This window comes from Pseudorca crassidens, chromosome 16, assembly GCF_039906515.1.
Source record: "Pseudorca crassidens isolate mPseCra1 chromosome 16, mPseCra1.hap1, whole genome shotgun sequence".
Classification (NCBI taxonomy): Eukaryota; Metazoa; Chordata; class Mammalia; order Artiodactyla; family Delphinidae; genus Pseudorca; species Pseudorca crassidens.
Genome location: NC_090311.1, coordinates 37,718,830 through 37,741,398, shown reverse-complemented (window position 1 = coordinate 37,741,398; position 22,569 = coordinate 37,718,830). Strand labels below are relative to the sequence as shown.

At 42.4% G+C, this 22,569-nt stretch overlaps 1 long non-coding RNA gene across 1 annotated transcript in view; it reads left to right on the top strand.

Moving 5' to 3' along the window:
* The window catches only part of LOC137209031 (uncharacterized), a 283,085-nt gene that overhangs the window by 11,314 nt on the left and 249,202 nt on the right, over positions 1-22,569 (top strand). Inside the window, exon 3 of the long non-coding RNA XR_010935868.1 lies at positions 7,887-8,024. This is a non-coding gene — a long non-coding RNA (uncharacterized lncRNA). The remainder of the gene's footprint in view (positions 1-7,886; positions 8,025-22,569) is intronic.

The following is a 22,569-nucleotide window of genomic DNA, read 5'->3' as shown; positions in this document are numbered from 1 at the left end:
ATTTTACAGAGCATGGCTGTCTTTAGTAGATGAGAAAAGGCAAGTTAAAGGGGTTTGGAGAAAACAGGAGACAGATAAAGGCAGGCAAAGGAAAAAGTGCTCATGGTAAGAGACAAGGCAAAAATAATATTAAAAGAAGCACAGAGATGCACTGAGAAATCCCAATAATCTGGAACTATTTAGTTTGGTGGAAACCCCTTTATACTATGCTTCAAAATATCCCAAAAGGATGACTGTATACAAGCTGGGATAATAATGGATATTCACGGTGATGTCCTTGAGTTGTCAAGGAGATGTTGAGCTATACTCAATGTACCCTGCTTAGAAAGCCCAGATAGCTGTGATCCATTAACAGATTTTCGTTACAAGGGTGATAGAAATATATTTTTTAAAGTTTTGGTTGCTTTGAGGAGTAAGTCCTCAGCTCTCTCCACAATGAGTCAGTCCATGGGGATTCCAGAAAGTCAGTGTTTTTCGGTATGAACTTCAAAGCTCAGCCACATGCACTTGGCCCTGCTGGCTCATGAGAGGAGGTCTTCACCAGCACCACGTGTGTGATCAAGGGCATCCAGGCTTCCATGGTGGCACATCTTCCTCCCATGGGCACCATCCTTCCCTCCCGTTTTGGACCGGACTGTCTCCTGAGATCCTCCTGATCTTAAAACTTAAACCTTTCTGAATGGGAATCAGAATGGTCCTGCGTCTGAGATGCAAAGAAAATGCTGGAAGATTTTCTGTCAAATTTTCCTTTGGTTTAAAAATCTGAAACTCATTTGCTCCTCTGACCCATCCCCAGATGCCATGGGAAGCAAGCCCATGGATACACAATGCCAGGATGCCACTGTCTCCAGTGCTCTTATTTTTGATTGTGCAGAAAGCTTCCTATTCTTTTTCTTTGAGGGGCTACACAATTGCAGTGTTAGGCAAGTCATTTTCTGAGCTTTGGTTTCCTCACCTGTAACATGAGGATGGTAATACCTGTGCTGGGCACCTCACAGGGTTAGCGTGAGGTTTGTGGATAATTTTAAAAAGTAGGTCAAACATGTTGAGTGCTTACTATTTTTTTCAGGCACCATGTGAAAGGCTTGGCATATATCATCTCACTTAATCCTTACATTAATGCTTGGAAGTCAATAGTTTTATTATCCCCGTTTAACTGATAAGGATATTTTAGCTCATAGAGGTGACTGGCCTAAGATCACCATGGCTAAGAACTGGTGGAGCCTAAATTTGAAGATGGCCCTCTGATTCCAGAAATTAAGTGGGATAATGCCTACAGAAGTGTTTTGGAAGCTGAAGAGGTCTTAGAAAGATATGAAGCTAATTCTGTCTAGGATTATTCTACAGGACCACATTGGAGTCCACCTCCCACCTTCATCTTCCTAACTTGGCCTTCCTACCTGGCCCTCTTTCCACACCACAGTGGACTTTAGAAGCTTCACAGCTTCTTATGCTGCTTTTTCTGATGGTTCTGGACCACAGACGTCTTTGGCTGTAGGATCCTGGAGATCATTGCTGGGATTTGAGTCTTCGACATCACTGATACTTGATATATCACTTGTGTTGGCCTGAATCCTCACTGGGGAGAAATGCTTCCCCTGATCTTTGGAAAGGAAGCATCCAAACTGGTCTCTCCTTTATCATTGGGAAATGCAGCCACTTTGCTTCAAGGATCAAAATGACTCAGATGACACCTCGCACAGATCCCCAGTGGCTGCTGTCTTTCTCTTCCCTTCCCTATGCCCCATCTCATATGGAAAACTGCTGCCTGATCCTCTTAGGTAGGAAGTACCATGCTGATGAGGGCCCCTTAGGGTTGTTGGAATAGTTTCAGGATTTGTGAATATTTCATCTCTGGACTGCCCTTTTATTGCAAAATGTCTGTTTCCTAGGGTATGCTTGCTCTACACAAGGAAAAAAATCCTCAGCCTCAGGTTTCTTCCTGGCTACTTCTGTTTCTTCCCATGGTCAATTCTAGCCATCTTTGCCCTGGTGTGTGACTCAGTCTAAGAGCATCTCAGTCTTAATCAAGTTTATCTAGCTTGTAAACATGTATTACTTTTTTTCCTACTATATCTCACACAGACTCTCCCAAACTCTTAGCATGATTTTCTATTTAGGCTCAGAGCCACAGTCAAGTTTACAATCAAGGGCTGTGCTTTTGATTCCTCTTCTAGCCCTTCTGGACTTCCACCAACCCAAACCTCTGATGCTATCAGTCCTTTACCAACCATCACCCATGGAAGCCTCTGTTGCTAGAGGATCTTTCTGACTGCCACGGCCAATTCCTCTTGCATCACCGCCTTGATAGGATGCCATCAGCTCTATACCTTCACCATTTCCCTTCCAAGCCCACCATTCCACGTTATGTTCCCTCCTTCTTTTAACTTGATATTTGCTTTTCAGACAAAGGTTAGGGAGAGCTGGTGGTGAGCACACAGCTGCAGCCATGGAAGAAAGCAAGGCATCTAGATGATAGCATTACTTTTTCTCTAATCAATAATTTATTTGGAGCCAGAGTGTTTGAGGAAATGGAGACTCGGCCTGACATAGCCCTTCACAAACAAAAGAAAATGAGCAGAAGTCTAAAACAAAATACAGTTTGGGACATGGACCAAACAAAATGAAAACATCTTCAGCGTGATAAAGACTGTGTAAACATCTTTATGTTTCAGTGGGATTGCTTTTGCAAAATGCAGGAGTATGGCTTATATTTTCTTTTGAAATGTATCTGTGTTATGTAAATACAGCAACCGTGGCTTTTGACTTGTCCTTGTATGAACGGAAGCACCCTAAAATCTTACATAATTTTAATGCTGCAATTTAATGGAGGGCAAAGGCTTAGGGCACGGTATCACAGCAAATAAAATGACCAGCAAAGGAGATTATTACTCTTACAGATGAGGATAGGTCTTATCTTCCTCTGGAGAGGGCCACCAGGATCAGGAATTTCAGGAATGATTAACTGGCTTCAAAGGTCCAGGGTGCCCATATAACACTTGGGCCCCTTCTCCGTAAATGCATTGTTTGTTCCCCATCAGGCCTGTTCCTTGCTTTTTCTGCTCTCTCTCCCATGCCCTAATTTTAGTCACTTCATACTCATGTTTAGTTGCTAAACCTTGGCCCTTTTCATGTTCCTCCCATGACAGGTGACCATCTCTGCCATCCCCATGAGTCACCCCTAGGTGAGTCCACCAGTTTCCCCACAGAATGGTCCACGGCTGGGTCCCATTTCACCAGCCTTGCTCCTAGGCCCTACGTCATCAAGGCCAAAGCCTGGTCTGCTCTCTGAAGCCTCAGAGCCCCAGCCTGAGGTCTCAGGGACCTGTGTGTAGCTCCTCTTCCTCAACCCATCCCAACTGGATCCCCAACACCCCTCTGCCCATCTTCGTTCTGAAGGTTCGTTCCCTTCCTTTACCCCCTCCCCCTCCTTTTAGTTTTTTTTTAGAAAAAGTAAAACTGCCTTTGTTCACAGGCAACATTGCCTATGAGGAAATTATGCTTTTAAAACATTTTTTTAAAATTTAACTATAGTTGATTAACAATATTGTGTTATTTTCAGGTATACAGCTTCAGATTCTTTTCCATTATAAGTTATTATAAGATATTAGGTATGGTTCCCTGTGCTCTACAGTAAATCCTTGTTGTTTATTATACATAGAGTAGCATGTCCCTCCCCCTCCCTTTTCCCCTTTGATAAATATAAGTTTTTTTTCTATGTCTGTGAGTCTTTTTCTGTTTTGTAAATAAGCTGATTTATATTATTGTTTTAGATTCGACATATAAGTGATAGTATATAGTATTTGTCTTTCTCTGTCTGACTTAACTTCACTTAGTACGACAATCTCTAGGTCCATCCATGTTGCTGCAAATGGCATTATTTCATTCTTTTATATGGCCGAGTAACAGTCGATTTTGTGTATATGTGTGTACACACACACACACACACACACACACACACACACCCACCCACCCCACATCTTCTTTCTCCATTCCTTTGTTGATGGATGCTTAGGTTGCTTCCATGTCTTGGCTATTGTGTATAGTGCTGCTATGAACACTGGGGTGCATGTATCTTCTGGAATTAGAATTTTCATCTTTTCTGGATATATGCCCAGGAGTGGTATTGCTGGATCACATAGCAGCTCTGTATTTAGTTTTTTAAGGAACCTCCATACTGTTCTCCATAGTGGCTGCACCAATTTACATTCCCACCAACAGTATAGGAGGGTTCCCTTTTCTCCACACTCTCTCCAGCCTTTATTATTTATAGACTTCTTGATGATGGCCATTCTGATTGGTGGGAGGTGATACCTCACTGTAGTTTTGATTTGCATTTCTCTCATAATTAGCGATGTGGAGTGTTTTTTCATGTGCCTGTTGGCCATCTGTATGTCTTCTTTACCCCCGATTTTTTTTTTTTTAATATAGAAGGTTTTCCCAGAGTTGTGGGCATGATTTCTCACACTGCTAACTCTCTCTTTGTCCTTCTATTTTCCTTTGTGTGTCTGACTCTCAAAGTCCTACAGATGCCCCTTACCTTGTATGAAATATCTGCTGTGAAGTAGTATTGTCACTTTATAGTAAATGAAAACAATTTTTTTTCTGTGACTATATGAAGGGGCCAGAGCTTGAAATTCAGGAAACACCTAGAACCTGAGAACTGTAGCCTCAATGGGGAAGGGGATATAGAAGAATGGGGGAACAGAGTTAGACTTAACGCTCCCTTTCTCCGAGTGCCCCCACCTTGCTTTGTTTCCTCTTCCAGCTCTCCTCCGTTATCACTATCACTATCACTCCGTTATCACTCCTATTCCAGCCTATAGTTTCTAAAGAGCCACCACCTCCAGCCCTCCATGCAGTGCAGACCCTGGCCCAGCCCCAGGCAAAATCAGAGCCCTTTCTAAAAAGCAGATGCAGGTTAATTTTCACAGCAGGGGAGAAAAAAATTAAAGAATGAATTAATTATTGTTCTATCGAAATTTCTACTTTCAAAGATAAAGATTTCTTTGATTATGCATTCTTGAGGAAGCACTTGCTAAGACAGGCTGCTGTTTATGAAACAGAGGGTTTGCAGACCATGAGGACCAATCTTCTCTTATGGATGACCATGAGAATGGCAGGACATGTTAGTTAAGGAACACAAAACAAAAATTAAAAAGAAGCTTTTGGAGGTAGAGACATATATTAAAGCAGTCTGTTAGTTGTTCTCCCTACTGTAGAAGTGTAGAGTTTAAAGTGTGTTTTACACACATACCTGCACACAAACAATCAGCTATCCCTCCTCTTTGTGGCCACTGGAGCCATTGGCCTTGGGTTCTCTCTCTGTAGGACCACGAGTTGGCCATTTCGTTTGGGGGTGGGGATTGGGGTATTTTCTTGCAGGGGGAAAAGAATCTCATATCAAAGGTTGTATATTCTAAATTTTCAATTGCCTTCGCTAGAAGTGGCACACTTCTGACCGTTTGGATGACTTAAGAACTTTGGTAAGGCTGCTCTACATACATTTTTAGTCACATTCATCGTGAATATTACCATACGTAGAGATAAGTTTGAAACAAAGTATTTTGTCATTCAGTGGTTCAGTGACACTCTCTTGACCAAGTTTGTCTGTGACCTACACATGTATTATTTCTTTGGCCTTGACTCTTTTTGGCATCTAGATTTAGTTATTGGCTCTGCAGATTCTAATAATAATTTAGATCAAATTTTGGTTTACTTCTTTATTATATATTTGGGAACTGCTAAGAAAATAGCCTATTCCTAGCAAGGTCCACGTACAAGATCGTGTATCTATATAGTGTTTAGTTTGCCGCCTACTTCAAACAAAGTGATATCCAAAGGTACCATGCTTCATCCCAGTGACAGATGCCTTTTCAAACTCCAATCTGACAAAGAAAACTTTTTTTTAAAATATAAAAACAACCAAAACCAAAAAATCAATAGCTCATACTTTCTTGCCGTGCTGTCGTTTAGAAGTGATTGAACAGATATTGTTCATGGTGAGGTGGTTTGATTCTTCTCCTGCTGAGGATCCTCTGTCAGGCAGGAAAATCCTCTGATTTTCTTTTTGGCTTTCTTTGGCACAGTGCCATAGTTCATCAAAACAGAAGACTGTGATCAAAATAATGCTGGAGTTTTAAGGGAGATATTTCATTATATCTTTTACAGTGCAAAAAATAATTTTTGAATCACAGATGATGGAGCAAGAAAATTAGCAAAATAAAAATAAACAGACATGTGGTTCTCAAATAGCAGATTACTGTTCAGGAGCATTCCTGAGTAGGGTTTCTAACTATCTCAGGAAAAACTCAGGGTACAGGACTGAAGGCCACAGCCATGGACACCCTAGGCATGGTCGCTCCAAATAAATTATGGATTTTGCCTAAGGCAGTGACCCTCTATCCTAGCATTATCCGAATTACATCTGTACAACATTATTCCTACAAGATGAGTAAAGTTTCTATGGTCGAAGGTATTTGAGACAAATTCACAAAGCTGTTAGCAGTCAGGACTCATTTAAAATGTTGTTTAACCCAATATTTCTCAAAGCCACTCCCCACCCCTCTTTTCCCATATCAGACCTATTATTATCCTATGGAGGTAGAGCCCCACTGATGATACTTTGGGAAAAGGCTGTAACTCTTTACTCCTTGGTTCTCTTGTGTGGGTCCTGCAACCTGCATGGACCACCTGGTTGTTTTTATGAAGAGGGGTGTTCTTAAGGCCAGACAGCTTTCTTACAATTTGATTCTTACAATTTTGATTCTTCTACTCATTGGCCACATGACATTTATCATTTGTCACTGAAGCAAAGGGGAAGAAAAGTGGAAGATGCCCTGATGCTACTAAAGCATCGTGCCATCCTCATCAAATCACTGGGCATTCCATTCGCTCTTTCTTCAACAGTGGAATTCGTTGGCTGAACACCAGATTCTCTCCCTTCCCCATGGATTCTCCCAGCTCTGAGCTGCTGTGATTCTGAGGCACTGTTTCAGGTTCCTCCTGCCCTGCCCCACCAGCAACCCCACATCCTCATACCCAGGAAGCATCTCTCTAGGGATTTACAGTCTGGCGAATTTTTTTTCTTGGAATCTTCAATAACTGGTTAGAGGAGGTCAGTGGGCCCTCTGCAAGTCTTTAGAGAGCTCCAGTGAACATATTTTTGTTGGATTTCTGTCTTTAGCCTGCCATTTTCTGAGCAATCTTTCTTCTCTGCACCCGAGGCTTAAAGTTCATTTCCATGATATAAGTGGGCCACCAACCCAGGTGCAATGTCATCAGGTGTCAAAGTGCATATTTCTTCCAGACAGTAGCTGAGTTCGTTATTCAAGGTTATATCTCAAATAAAATGAAGGAAAGAAAAAGAAAATCTCATGGCCATCTCAGCTACTGTCTGGAAGTGAGATTTTCTTTCTTTTTCTTTCCTTCATTTTGTTTGAAATATAACCTTGAATAATTACTTTTCTTTTCCAATTTGATTTCAAATAAATTGCATACATATAGAAAATGTGAAAAATCATACACACACACGTACACGTGAATGCATTCATGGAGGAAACTAAAAATTATCCATAATTTCATGACCCGGGAATAATAACAGTTGACTTAAGGTCTTTACCTTTCATATAGCTCTGTATATATGCAAGAGTGTGCTTCTGCCAGGGACATGGGGTCCCGCTTGCTCTCAATCATGCAGCAAGCATAGGAGTAGGTCTGCAGGAGGTCCATGGGGAGGCTGGGTGGTTAAATTATGCTGGTTAGGAGTTCAGGATTAAGAAATTTGTTTACCAGCAGATGTAAACCACCATAATGAGAATTAGTTTTTGCTCAGACTTGCAGCAAGAAGGATGAGAGTTGAGTCTTCATCTGCCTTCCTCTCCTAGGTTGTCTCCAACCCGGTTCAGAAGTCAGCAGGAAAGAAGATTGTTGTTTATGGTCCCCTGGAACTCCACCATCTCTAACTCTAACTCTCCATCTCACCTTGAGTCTTGCTGGACTGGCTGAACTGAGGACCAGGTGCGGTAAGTGCTAAAAATGTGACCCCCACCCCACCTCTCCCTTCCCTTGGAGTCTGTTTGCACATTATAATGCAAGGGGAATTTTGTTTTATTATGGTGAGGAAGGGAGAGTTTGGATTGATGGAGAGAGCAAAAAAGCTGGTATGAATAATATAGCGTCTTATCCCTGCCCACCTTTTACTGGATTTGAACGTTTATGGTTAGAGGGCTGAGGGTCCCAAATCACAGAACCATTCAAGAGAGACTGTCAATTTCTGGGCCAACCAGAGCTGCTTTGGGCCCTAGTGACAAAGTGTGGTCCACAATTGGAGAGGAGGACACTTTTTCAAGCTCTGGCTCAAACCCGGCAGTAGTTTGGCACTCTGAGGATTGGAAGTGAATCCTGGGCACAGATGATGGGGTTTTGACTGTGAGCAATGGTGACAATGATGTTTCATGGTCAGAGGGCATTGACAAGTAGACCAGCATGCTGAATGCTGGGAGGATGCTGATGGTGGGATACATGAGACACTATTTTGGAAACTTGCTAAAATTATGGGGGAATATTTTAAGAGGGTCTAATTTCTAGGTGTTATCCTGGTAAGGATCTGGGTTGTGACAGCCATCCATTTATCTGATAAATATTATTGAATGCATACTATAAGCCAGATATTCTTCTAGGTTCTAAGGTATCAAGGTGAACAAGGCAGAAAAAGTGCCCTTTCCCCAAGGAAATCAGACTCTAATAGGAGAGTTAGGGAGATAAATTGATGATGGTGTTGGTGAGGATTACTTTTATTTGTCTGGTAAGGCCTGGGACATATATATGTGATTACTTTTATTTGTCTGGTAAGGTCTGGGACATATATATGTGTTTCTGTGTGTATTATATATGTGTGTGTATATATATATATAGTACATATACCCATATGGATTACAACAATTTATTTTTGAATTTTATTTTATTATTATTTTTTATACAGCAGGTTCTTATTAGTTATCTGTTTTATACATATTGGTGTATATATGTCAATCCCATATGGATTGGCCATTGCAGCGGGAGAGGCTGCAGTTCTCCTCAAGCCATGTAGAAGGGCCAATGGCTGCCACAGTGCTCATGGTAGCAAAGCTGTGCAGGGTCTTGCGGTTGAATAGGAAGAGCAACTCTCTCATCTACGTGACTTGCCTTCTCCGCAAAAGTTCCCGAGGCAGTGTTCCTTGGGCCCCAGAGTGTCTCAGAGTTTAGTGAAATTACTTTCTGTTTTCCCTTCTACCCTCCCGCTTCCTGGGCCTCAGATATGACTCTAAGGACTGGATGGGGATGGATGTTAGATAATAACCTTCATTCTGCCTCAGCATCTCTATACCCCTTGAAGGTGCAAGCCTTTATTCCTAGGCTAACCTTGACCTGCCTGGTTTCTTCCCTCTGGCTGAGCTGCTTCCCAGGATGCTTTTCAGCCTCTCTCACCACCCTCAACCTGAACTCCTGTACCACTCGACCAGTGTCCCCAGACAAGCCCGGCTCTTTCTGATCCCCAGCAGGGAGCACAGCTCCGGTTCTCTTGCAGCCAGCTCTACCAGTGCTCCAAACATACCAGACCTTCCTGAACCCCCAGCAGTAAACATAGCATGGCAAGATGATCTCCCTGCTCTGATGATCTTAAGAGTATTCATATTAATTTATATGTCCCCGATTGTTTCCTTAAGCTAAAATTCCTCGAAGTGAAATCTCTAGGCCCAAGGCTATGAACATTTTTAAGGATTTTGATACCTATTGCCGCATTTGGCCAGACATCAGGCTTGCTTTAGTATCAAACGTGTAGAGAATACAGGCCCTGTTCTGTTTTGAGCAGAAGGGCATCTAGTGCACAGAAATTATATAGAACTGTTAGCATCAGTCCTCTCTTTGGTGGAGTAACTCAGTCACCAAAACGAACAATCCTCAAAAGCTCAGGGTCATTGGGGGAAAAAGTCACAAGCAAGTCTCTTATTTTTTTCCTTCCTACTCAACCACCACCCCGCCCCCCGCCCCACCCCAGTGGTCACACGGTGTCCCAGGGCTTTGGTCCAGCCAGGTGGGAGGGCTGTTCTCTGACAGCCTGGGAAAGATGGGCTCAGAGTTATTTGTGCCAGACACACTCTGAGGGGCAGAGACACTGTTCTGTGAATAGTCTGGAACTGGCGCTTTCATAGGACAGGGCTGCTGAAGGATTCCTGCGTGTCCCATCAAAGGACCAGGCCCTTTGAATTTCTTCATCTTTCTGGAAGCATTTGCTAGAGGTGTCCTCTGGAAATAGCACACATGGCCTGAGAATGGAGTCTGCTGATTGGAGGGGAGCATGGCTATCACGGGCCCTACTTGGGCTGGAAGTCCTGCCTGCTGTCGTGACCAACTCTCCTGGTTTACTCAGGACAGTCCTGGTTTTAGCACTGAGAGTCCAGGCAAACTGGGGCAGCTGGTCACCCTGTTCCCAGATAAGTGCCAGGCCCAAAATTTCCACCTTTGGGAGACTAACAAGTTAGACAATTGGAAGGTAGAGATAATGACTCTGGGGCGGTCTGGTTAAAATGTGGTGACAATAATTGGAGGCTGGAAACCAGAAGCCCTGGGCTGAGTTCCTCTCTTCTTCTTGTGAGTTCTGAGATCTGTTTCATTTTTTTTCACCTGGAAAACCCGAGTAGTAAGCTTGCCCTGCCTGCCTCACAGAATGCCTGCGAGGATCATGCGTGAGGTTGCCCAAGAAAGCACGCTGTAAACTGGAAGAGCTGGGCCAGCATAATGGGCTTTTATTGTTCTGAGGAATTTATGGTTAATGACACGTGAGTCTCAGTGGTGATTGATTCTATTTTTTCTGAATTCCATTTCTCAGCCTCACATTTAGTTCAGGGTAAATGAACACACATGTCAAACGTCATAGACCGACTGGAGCAGTGTCTGCGATGGTGGCGAGAGGGTGGGTTTCTAGCAGAGCTGCAGCGAACCTTGCAGAGCAGCTCTGAAGGCATCCCGTGAAAAGGCGGGGTCATTACTTCCGGTGCCTCTGGGCACCGCCACCATCTGTGGGTCTTCTACCCTCTGCTGTCTCGAAGGGAGGATGAGTTTGGGGTGAAGGTGGATTGAAGATTAGTTTGACTCCGTCAGTCACAGAACAAGCTTTTCCAAAGATCCATTAGTAAATGACTCAAGAACGGCAAAAGGAGATGGGCTGCCTTTTTCCCTTCTCTTCTTTATTTTTTCCATTCTGTAAGAGCCCAATTTAGTGAAATGGGTCTTTAGTGGGTTGTGTTTTAAATGAGACACTCTGTGGAGCACAAAACATGGTGGGCCATGTGAATTGCTTTTTGTGTTCCGAGTTTTGGGTGCCCACATTTGCCTGACTGCAGTTCACTGCTCGAGAGAGAGAGGCATAGCATGGAAAATGCTGTAGGCACTACAGAGGGCCCATTATCTCGAAATAATTGTTCCCTTTGAGAAAGTCACCGCAGCCAGGCTGGGGGCACAGAACAGATGTGGCTCCTGGTCAAGAATACTTAGAACCCAAAGCAGAAATCCAACTATGGGAAGAGCTGACACCCAGGACGAAAGGCCTTTGTTGGCATGGTCCTTACTGAGCTGTAGTGTCTAGCCCCTTGAAATGCAAATGCTGTTGTTTGCAGCACAAAAGCACTGATTTTCCCTTCAACAGAGCTTGTACTATTAAAATAGCATGTCTTGTGTGTAGTTGCCGCACATTCTTTCCATTTTTTTTGTTTTCCTGTGTGAGTCAGAATGCAGATTCTCGACAAGACCAAAAAGAAAGCAAGCCATCTCATTTACATGGGCACGGAGTATCCACATCTGGATAGAGTTAGAGTGAGCGGGAATTATTTGCAGCATTTAAATATAGGCGTGCAGAGCTGCTTTCTCTTGACCATATGAGGCATTCACATATAATTCCATGAAAGAAAAACGTAAAAAGTCTACTTCTTATTAAAAGGGGCTGTTACCAGAGTGATTCAGCCATTACACGAATGGACCCAAACTTACAGGAACTGACCCAAACCTGGAGGCAGACAATGAGTGGCATGAGGCCACCAGACTCTCACCACCCCTCGGATGCCCAGAGTTACACATCATTGTTGGAGGCATGCTAGAACCCACCGTGTCTGTGCCAGGATGCTTGCAGGATCTGAGTTCTGTCCTACTTGGAATTCCCAAGCCTGGTAGTGAGCTACAGATGCTGGGAAAGCCGGATGGAAATCATTGATCATATCAGGCCCCATGCTGGATGAATCTTGGGCATATTAATGCCAGCACCGACAGACATGTTTTCAGTTCAGATAAAATGGGGAAAGAGAGACTACGAATAGCAGACACCCAGGTACCAGGAAAGAGAATATAAATAGCTGGCATAGGCACTAGAAAGACAAGGGGAAAGATAAATGGTTGCCTTCTGAAACTGGGGCTCATCAATACCTCATTACTGGTATCTAAGGAAGAGCTGTATGGATTTTACAACTGAGCAGATACCTTCGTCAGTGTGTGGATGGTGGTGATATTGCTAAAGACCTTAGTGAGGAAATTGGTAGACAAATATAGAAGATTATATCGTTAGAGGGCTAACTAGGCAGAAAATAAGTATCATTTCGTGGACTTGTTCTCAAAATGACTCACAAAGTGTTAAGACAAAGCTCAGCTCTATGGATTTGCTGAATCCCACTTTCTCTATGTTAGATTTGTGTCAGGTGCCATCTGGTAGAATTTTAGGCATCTGACCTTGACTTTGATATCCTTCCCTGGGTCCCCAATAGTCTTTTGAAGCATTATGGTAATGTTATTGTCTTTACAGGTGACTCCATCAGAATTCCTTTTAGGGAGGGTATCTATCTTTATTTAGGAAAAATTCTTGGTGCTGTCAACTGATGAAAGTGAGACTTTGAGGGCATAGGTTCAAAGGGCTGAAGGAAAGGGAAGAGAGAGCGGACCTGCTCTACCCTGGACACAGGCTGAAGAATGAGAGAGTGGTGATGGAGGAGGGAGCAGAGAGGGTGAGGAGAGAGAAGACCATGAGATTGGAAAAGGCTCCAGCCCTGCGGTTGTTGGGTGGCAGGAAGATAAGAAGAGAGATGTCTACTATCCAATTTGAAGTTGCTGTTGCTGCCGTGATGGAAATCTTGCCTCCCCAAAGCCATGGCTTCGTAAAGTCAACCTCCCAGATGCAAATTGACTGAGTGAAGGCATTTGGGGGATCAATGAACTGATTGAGTTTGATAAAATAATGAGTTGGGAGATAACGCATTAGCTGTGGAAAACAGGAATTTGGAAGCAGAGGTACAGTAAAGGCTGTTAGTTCATTCTTAATATCCATTCTTTCTCTTTCCTATCATTAAAAAAACCTGCTAAACTTTAGCTGGGAGCATTGTTGTCCAGGTAGAGACTACATTTCTAAGCCTTTGTTAAAAGTTATATATGAACATGTGATTAATGGATGGCTAGTGGGTGGGGTAGAAATAATATGTATTATTTCTAGGTTGTGCCTTTAAAAGGAATGAACATGCACTTCCCTGACTCTTTCCTCATTTTTGTTGGCTAGTAAGTGTTGGAAGAGTTGGAACACCCACCTCAGACCCAAATAGGGGAGTCCCACGTTAAGGATGATAGCACTGCTCTGCTCGTCCTGGATTGTCAATGTCTGGACTGTTCTATGAGAGAGAAATCCAATCTGAGACATCATCAGTTGCAGAAGTCCTATTACTCAAGAAGAAAAACACACATAGCCAATTATGCTACGACACAATGTGAAGATGCTATTGATTATAAGACACATTCCCACTTCAGAATTGCTTAAAAGTGAAAAGAATTTTATTTTAAAATTGTTGAAATGTGATAAATCTGTCTTGTTGAAGCCACTGCGCTTTGGGTTTTGTTGTGACAGCAGCTTATGCTATATCCTACCCAATACAGAATGTGCTATCAGAAGGGGCGCTGCCATAACAAAGCCAAAAATAAGTGGCTAGTGATCAGATAGCAGGAGGCAAAGAAAAACATTGCAAACTAGGAATCTGGTGACTCGCGTTATGCCATGGCAGAATATTTGGGAAAATAAATTGTCTACAGTGAAACCTTGGAAGATAAAATGGTTGGTGATAGATCCAGAAATTTTAGTGAAACTGGTTGGGAAAACTCAGAATGTTGATGTGTTCGACCAACCTTTCGCTACTTCTAGATTGATGACCTCAGGCTAATTACAAAAAGTGACTCATGTTCTAAACGGGCAGCTTTGGCAGGTGATAATATAATAGCCCCCAGACTTCCCAATCACATCCCAGGAAGACTTCTCATCCAGATAGTGGGAGACGATTCAGAAGCCAAAATCTGATGAAGGGTTTTCTATCCCACTGAAACATATTGTTTCAGATGATTTCAAGGGAGCTAAAATTAGAGACACAGAGAGAGAGAGAGAGAGAGAGACAGGGGTGGAGCACAAAGATGAGTATAAGATCAGTTAAAAAAACCCCACAACTCTGGATGAGCTCTTTGGCCATAGTTACATATGCATGGAATCAACTGGAACCAAACAGCCAAAAGCATGTAATTCTTCCATTCCTCAAAACAGCCCTAATCCCCCAAATACGTCCCAAGCAGGAAGTGAATTACAAAAGCTGTACAGCTCCCAAGGAAGGTCTGCTCTTCGACACTCGTTTCAGAATAACAGAGAAGGAAGAACTTAGTGGGCAGAAGCAGGATCAAATCAAGGACATTTATTCGGTCAGGGGAGGGGAACTTTGGTCATTGCTGTGGACAAGTGGCTGCTGTGTTTTTCCATTTTCCCTTTTCCTAATGGGAGTTTTAAATTGCAGTCTGTTAGTTTCTACTCTACCACGGTGCATAGGGTGAGTGTGTGTGTATGAAAGAGGCAGATAGAACTTCAGCGGAACCCGAGGAGCTACATCTTGACCATGGAAAAATTGCTCCTATTGGATAGAGCCCAGACTTGGAGCTAGAAACAGCAACCAGATGGGACATTAGGCTGAATTCCTCAGGGATGGGGCAAGTCCCAAGCTATTTGTGGGAAGAAGGGTGTGAGTGGATGTTGGAGTGGTTGGAGATGGGGACCGGGGCAGAGACTGCTGGCTGTCCTCCATCATCCATTCTCTCCTCACTTGACTCATAGAATGTCCTTTTTGCAGTTAGACCTATGACAGCCTAGGTAACAAATGCAATTCCAAGCCTCTTTTGCAGCCAGTTGTGCAATGCAATAAGTTCTAGGTAATGAGATGCGAGCAGACATTATATGTACCACTTCTACATCATGACTTTGTAAGGCATGAGCATGTCATTTCCCTCTTCCTGCTGCCTGGGATGCCGATGTGGTGGCAGGAACTGGACTAGTCACCTTGAACTCAAGCACATGCATTGAAAATGGCAGAGTGGCTTTACCTTCCTTATTCTGGCAACCCCTGGACCATTACTTGAGAGAGGATATACTTCTACTTCGTTTAAGCCACTGCTGTTTTGAGCCTTTTTATTATAGCAGCTTAGACTGAACCCCAAGAAACAGAATCAGTAACCAAGAGCATGCCCAGCCCGTGAATTCACAGAAGTCTTCGGAAGGGCTTCTGCACTAGAGATTCAAGCCAAATCTTATCTATATCTCAAGGGGCAGATGAGGAGAGAAGATAAAATCTAAATCTCCTGTGGGCCTTCCATTTCCCAGAACAGCCCAGAAAACCCAGACAGGAAGTGGAAATGCTAATATTGCCTTAGCAGATGAAAACTGGAGGCAACGTGACCTTCACTCTCTGCTCAAAGATGAGGGTAATTTGTATATGCTAAGTGTCATCAGGCCCCTTTCTGCCTCTATTGCTTATAAGCCAGTATTTTACTTCTGTGAGGGAGAGGCAAATAGGTCATTTTTCTTTCCTCACAGAAAATTTTATCCAATAGTTTTTAAATGAAGAGAAATGCAAAAAGATATTTTACTGCTAAATTTGTCAGTCACTGGACTACACTGAGAAAGTTCTGTTATGGTTTTCTTGAGAGATCTTACACAAAACAATAATTAACATCTTGGGATGCTTGGAGCAGTCTCTCTATGTACGTCACCAGGATGCTGTAGCCACAAGTAAAATGGAAAATGTAACTTGCTTTGCTGACTCCAGTCAGGCTTTGATAAGGGCGACTGAAGTAAGTCTGAGCATACGGCCGTTAACTAAATGCTGATCCAATTGCTTATTTTCCCCTCAAGGGAAGCTGGAGTGACTTGATGGTTAGGGGCAGCAGTGGGACTGGAGCGTGGTCTCCCAACATCCAACTCACGGTTCTGCCTCACTCGGTCCCTTTAGAACTTCCACTGGGGACCTTATCAGGGGAGAGACAGTGTAGGACTCCCACTGAGATTTTCAGCAGATTGCTTGAGAGCTCTGAGTTGAAGTTTGTGATATCCACCCCTCCTTTTTATTTATTTATTTATTTTTAAAAATTTATTTATTTATTTTTGGCTGTGTTGGGTCTTTGTTGCTGCGCGCAGGCTTTCTCTAGTTGCGGTGAGCGGGGGCTAGTCTTCGTTGCAGTGCACGGGCTTCTCATTGCGGTGGCTTCTCTTGTTGCGGAGCATGGGCACTACGTGTGCAGGCTTTAGTAGTTGTGGCACACGGGCTCAGTAGTTGTGGCTCGCAGGCTCTAGAGTGCAGGCTCAGTAGTTGTGGCGCACGGGCTTAGTTGCTCCGTGGCATGTGGGATCTTCCCGGCCCAGGGCTCGAACCCGTGTCCCCTGCATTTGCAGTCAGATTCTTAACCACTGTGCCACCGGGGAAGCCCCACCCCTCCTTTTTAGAAGAAGCTTCCTCTCTTGAAGGTAGGTAGCCTTCTAGGCATTGAACAGATATTTATAGAGCATCAACTATGAGTCAGGTCCTATGGTAGGTGCTGAAGATACAGCAGCAAGAAGCAGGCAAAAATCTCTGCCCTCTGGAACTTAAGAGTAAACACAATAGATAAATTATATAGAATGTTAAACATCAGTAGAAGAAAACAGACCAGAGGGATGAGCAGTGCCAGGCTGGGGGTGGAGGCATAATTTTAAATTGGGTGATCAGGGTGGGCTTCCCTGAGAAGTTATTATTCCTGCAAAGTCCTGGAGGAAGTAAGGGAGTGGACTGTGCCACTATTTCAATGAGGAAACCCCTGGTTGAGGGGAAAAGCCAACTCAAAGGCCCTGAGGCAGAAGGGGGCCTGGCTAGTTAGCAGAACTTTAACTTCTTGCACGCTTTATAAATGGTCATGACTCTCTTAAGGATGCTTTCTTTTCTTTTCTTTTTCCTTTTCTTTTCTTTCCTTTCCTTTTCTTTTTCTCTTCTCTTATCCTCTTTCTTCCTCCCTCCCTCCCTCCCTCTCTCTTTCCCTCTTTCTTTGACTGGTAATATCCTAAATAGTACTGCTGCCTCCTTTACACGGTTCTCTTACAAGTGCTATTACTATCACATATCAGACAGTGTTCCAAATGCTTTATATGTTTAATTCACTTAAACCTCACAACAGTTCTAAGAAGTAGGTAATATTATTATATTCATTTTACAAATTGGGGCACACTGAGGTTAAATAACTGGCCCATGGTACAGCAGGTAGTGAAGACGAGACAAGATTTGGACCCAAGGATCTTGGAACCCTAGGATTTTGGTAGGAAAGAACATACTTTTTTATCATAATGTTATAAGATGCTCCACCAGTCTGCTACTTATTGGACATAGTCTGCAGTCGAGTTTGAGTTGAGGTCAAAGGTCTTTGCTAGGTCTTCTAAGAATTAAGCCCACACTTGCTGACTGATTCTAAGTATGATCCCCAGGGTGGAAGTGGATCTTCCATAAACAGGAATAGTTGCCGAAGGGGAAAAAACCCTCTGTTTTTCTTTAGAACAAAAACATCCAAGTTTCATGGGAATGCACCACATGATTTTTGTGAATTGAAGTCAATTTGGCACCAACAGAAATAACCTTAGGAACAAAGTTTGTATACAGTGTGTTCTTACGGAAACCACAGTTAGAACGTAGAGTAAACTGTTAAAGATAGACTCTTCTTTCTGGAATTGCATTAGCTGTCTTTGGGTGGGGACAGCAAATTGTTTCGTTTATAAGCTTTGTACATCAAAAGCTAGATCTGCTTACACTTTAAAAACCAAAAGGAGGAGAAAGACTTATTTTTAGCTATCTGAAATTTAAACCAAACCCAACATTGACATATGGAAGTCTCAGGCTACACCATGTCAGAAAATTTCTCAGAGATGACATTGAACAATAATATATTATTGCAGCTGTAGAAAGTCAGTGAGGTTCTTCTCTTATAACTTGGTTTAATGGCTACTGGGCCACTGGGATAAAGATATTGGATGTCTCAGAGTTAGGGCCGGCTGTGTGGGATTGGGGTTGTCATACGGGAACTGAGTTGAGTCCCATGAGAATGGGAATATCACTGGATCTAGGAGAAACATTTTCTCGCATTTTGGGTGGGTCAGTCAGCTGGCCAAAGGGCTATATACTGCATTCAGCTTGTAAGAGAAAGGTTTAATTTTTAAGTTGTATGTGTATGGGGGGCGGTGGTGGGTAGAGGATATACTTAAGCATTTTAGGTAAGTTTAAAAATATATGTTAACCTTAAAAAATTCACCAGTAATCGTCAACCTCAAAAACCACTCAACATTTTTGCCTAGACCTTTCCACCTAGATAGATATATAAATATTGAATAGTTGTAGAGATAGGAACAGATACATAGACATATCAAACTATAGATTATTTTTACTCTATAAAAATGAATGAAACCATCCATACTGTTGGGCAACCTGTTTTTTTTTTTAATGTTTTTCAATATTTCACTTAGCATTTTTCCATGCCATTAGATATTTTTCAACACCATTACTTTTATTGATACTCTGTTTAAGTCCGTGCACGTTCCATGCATTACTCAACTGATACCTATTTTGGTAGGCCCCTGAAGATCAACGTGACCTTATCTCTGGAATCTGTGACTGTGTTAAATTACATGACAAAACGAATTTTACAGATGGAATTAAGGTTCCCAACTTTCAGGTAGAGGGATTATCTTGGATTATCGGGTGGGCCGAATGTAATCACAGGGGCCTTTCTCAGAGCAAGAGGGAGGGAGAAGCACAGGTCATAGTGATGTGATATGAGAAGGACTGGTCCCACTGTTACTGCCTTTGAAGATGGAGGATGGGGGCCATGTGGCTGGTCTCTAGAAGTTGGGAATGGCTCTCAGCTGAGAGCCAGCAAGAAAATGGGGATTCAATCCTACTATTGCAAGAAAACAGGGGCCTATTCTCCCCTACAACCTCCATAAGAGAATGCAGCCCTGCTGACACCTTGATTTTTAGCTCAATGAGACTCGAAGCAGAGAACCAGCCAAGCCCACTGCACCTACTGAATTGTGAGACAATAAATTTGTGTTGTTTTCACCCCCTGAGTCTATTGTAATCCATTATAACAGCAGTAGGAAACCACTACACCACTTGTATTTCTAGGTCATTTTCAATTTTTCACTAATGAAATAATGCTGCAGTGAACATCCTTCTAGCTAAACCTTGAGGTACCTCTGATTATTTCCTTAGGATACATTCATTGAAAGGGAACTACTGGGTCAGTGGTATATAAAAATTTCAGGCTTTTGATGTGCAATAAGAACCTTGTCAAGTTTAAAGAGCATGCTTTTCTGATTGGGTATGGAGCAAAGGGCTAAAGGAAGCCACCGTTCTTTTCAGCTATTGGTTCCAGCTGTTGGTTTCCAGTGTATACAAGTATAACTCTTCTCTCTTCTTAGCTGGCCACAGCAGCCTTTCTGTTTTCTGTGCAGATTGAAATACCTGCTGCCTTAGTGGCATAATGGCCAACTCCAGAGATGTTTGAGAAAGTCTCTATGGTGAAGCTGCTCCCTAAATTTGGAACGTTAGTCCAAGTGCATCAGACCGAAGTTTGGAATCAAAACGGAATTTGCTTTGCTCTTCAAATACCACTTATGCTGGCATTAGGGAAGGGTGGGGGGGTAAGTCAAATATCCATTACTGGGCAAACAACTTGAAGTATGTTTCTTTTCTGGGGTTCTCTCCATACATATTAGTCAGAGTTGGTCATAGACTAACTGCCTCTTTCATGAGCCTCAAGGGTGGCTGCCCTCAGATACATTCAACCACATCAGAACTCAGAATTGTCATTTGGGAGGTTGTTCATCTGGATGAAGAATTTAGAAAACAAAAATCCCCCCAAGGTCACTGGATGTACCTCAGCCGTGGTCCCAGGTCTAAGCCAGCACGCATCTTTCATGTTTGGGATAGCTTAAAGTTTGAATCAGCATTTGGTTTCAGATCACGTATTTAACATTTGGGCTGTTTATTCTTTTCTGGAAGCACACACTGATCACACTTTTTTTCTTTTGGATACAGAATGCACGGGGATAAAACTTTAGAACTAAGCTATTTTCATATCTGAAATAATTCACAGTAAATAATGTAGTAGCCACATAAAAATTTTTCATTTTATAAAAGGACCCATTTCAGTATTCTTTTAAAAAAAATACTGAAAGTCTCTGGGGAATCTATTGGGTTGGCCAAAAAGTTCATTCGGATTTTTTCCGTAAGATGTAACATCACACTTAATTTACAGAACTCAGAACTATATATAAGTAGTGTATAGTGGGGGTACATCTCTCTCTTTTTCTATCTATTTCTGTCTCTCTCTGTGTGTGTGTGTGTAATTTTTTTTAACATCTTTATTGGAGTATAATTGCTTTACAATGGTGTGTTAGTTTCTGCTTTATAACAAAGTGAATCAGCTATACATATACATATATCCCCATATCTCCTCCCTCTTTTGTCTCCCTCCCACCCTCCCTATCCCACCCCTCTAGGTGGTCACAAAGCACCAGGCTGATCTCCCTGTGCTACGCGGCTGCTTCCCACTAGCTATCTATTTTACCTTTGGTAGTGTATATATGTCCGTGCCACTCTCTCACTTCATCCCAGCTTACCCTTCGCCCTCCCCGTGTGCTCAAGTCCATTCTCTACATCTGCATCTTTATTCCTGTCCTGCCCCTAGGTTCATCAGAACGATTTTTTTTTTTTAGATTCCCTATATATGTGTTAGCATACGGTATTTGTTTTTCTCTTTCTGACTTACTTCACTCTGTATGACAGACTCTAGGTCCATCCACTTCACTACAAATAACTCAGTTTTGTTTCTTTTTATGGCTGAGTGATATTCCATTGTATATATATGCCACATCTTCTTTATCCATTCGTCTGTCACTGAACACCTAGGTTGCTTCCATGTCCTGGCTATTGTACATAGAGCTACAACAAACATTGTGGTACATGACTCTTTTTGAATTATGGTTTTCTCAGGGTATATGCCCAGTAGTCGGATTGCTGGGTCATATGGTAGTTCTATTTTTAGTTTTTTAAGGAACCTCCATACTGTTCTCCACAGTGGTTGTATCAGTTTACATTCCCACCAACAGTGCAAGAGGGTTCCCTTTTCTCCACACCCTCTCCAGCATTTATTGTTTGTAGATTTTTTGATGATGGCCATTCTGACTGGCGTGAGGTGATACCTCATTGTTGTTCTGACTTTCATTTCTCTAATGATTAGTGATGTTCAGCATCCTTTCATGTGTTTCTTGGCAATCTGTATATCTTCTTTGGAGAAATGTTTATTTAGGTCTTCTGCCCATTTTTCCATTGGGTTGTTTGTTTTTTTGATATTGAGCTGCATGAGCTGCTTGTAAATTTTGGAGATAAATCCTTTGTCAGTTGCTTCATTTGCAAATATTTTCTCCCATTCTGAGGGTTGTCTTTTGGTCTTGTTTATGGTTTCCTTTGCTGTGCAAAGGCTTTTAAGTTTCATTAGTCCCATTTGTTTATTTTTGTTTTTATTTCCATTTCTCTAGGAGGTGGGTCAAAAAGGATCTTGCTGTGATTTATGTCATAGAGTGTTCTGCCTATGTTTTCCTCCAAGAGTTTTGTCTGGCCTTACATTTAGGTCTCTAATCCATTTTGAGTTTATTTTTGTGTATGGTGTTAGGGAGTGTTCTAATTTCATTCTTTTACATGTAGCTCTCCAGTATTCCCAGCACCACTTATTGAAGAGACTGTATTTTCTCCCTTGTATAATCTTGCCTCCTTTATCAAAAATAAGGTGACCGTATGTGTGTGGGTTTATCTCTGGGCTTTCTATACTGTTCCATTAATCTATATTTCTGTTTTTGTGCCAGTATCATACTGTCTTGATTACTGTAGCTTTGTAATATAGTCTTGTGTGTGTGATTTTAACTTCCCATGATGTAGAATAAGTATTGCTTTTGCCACACCAGAAACTCATTTCTGAGAAGTAACTTTATCAACAGTGAACGTTTTTGTTATTTTTTAATTGGGACTCCAGCAAGTGAGTGCCCTCGGAAATGATACCGTTAGCAGGTTCAGTGTGGAAAGGCTGCCTAGTAGAGTAGCAAGAACACAGACTTGGATTTGGACAGACTAGCTTTGAATCCTACATCCCTGAAGTTGCTCAGATACTAGTTGAGGGTGT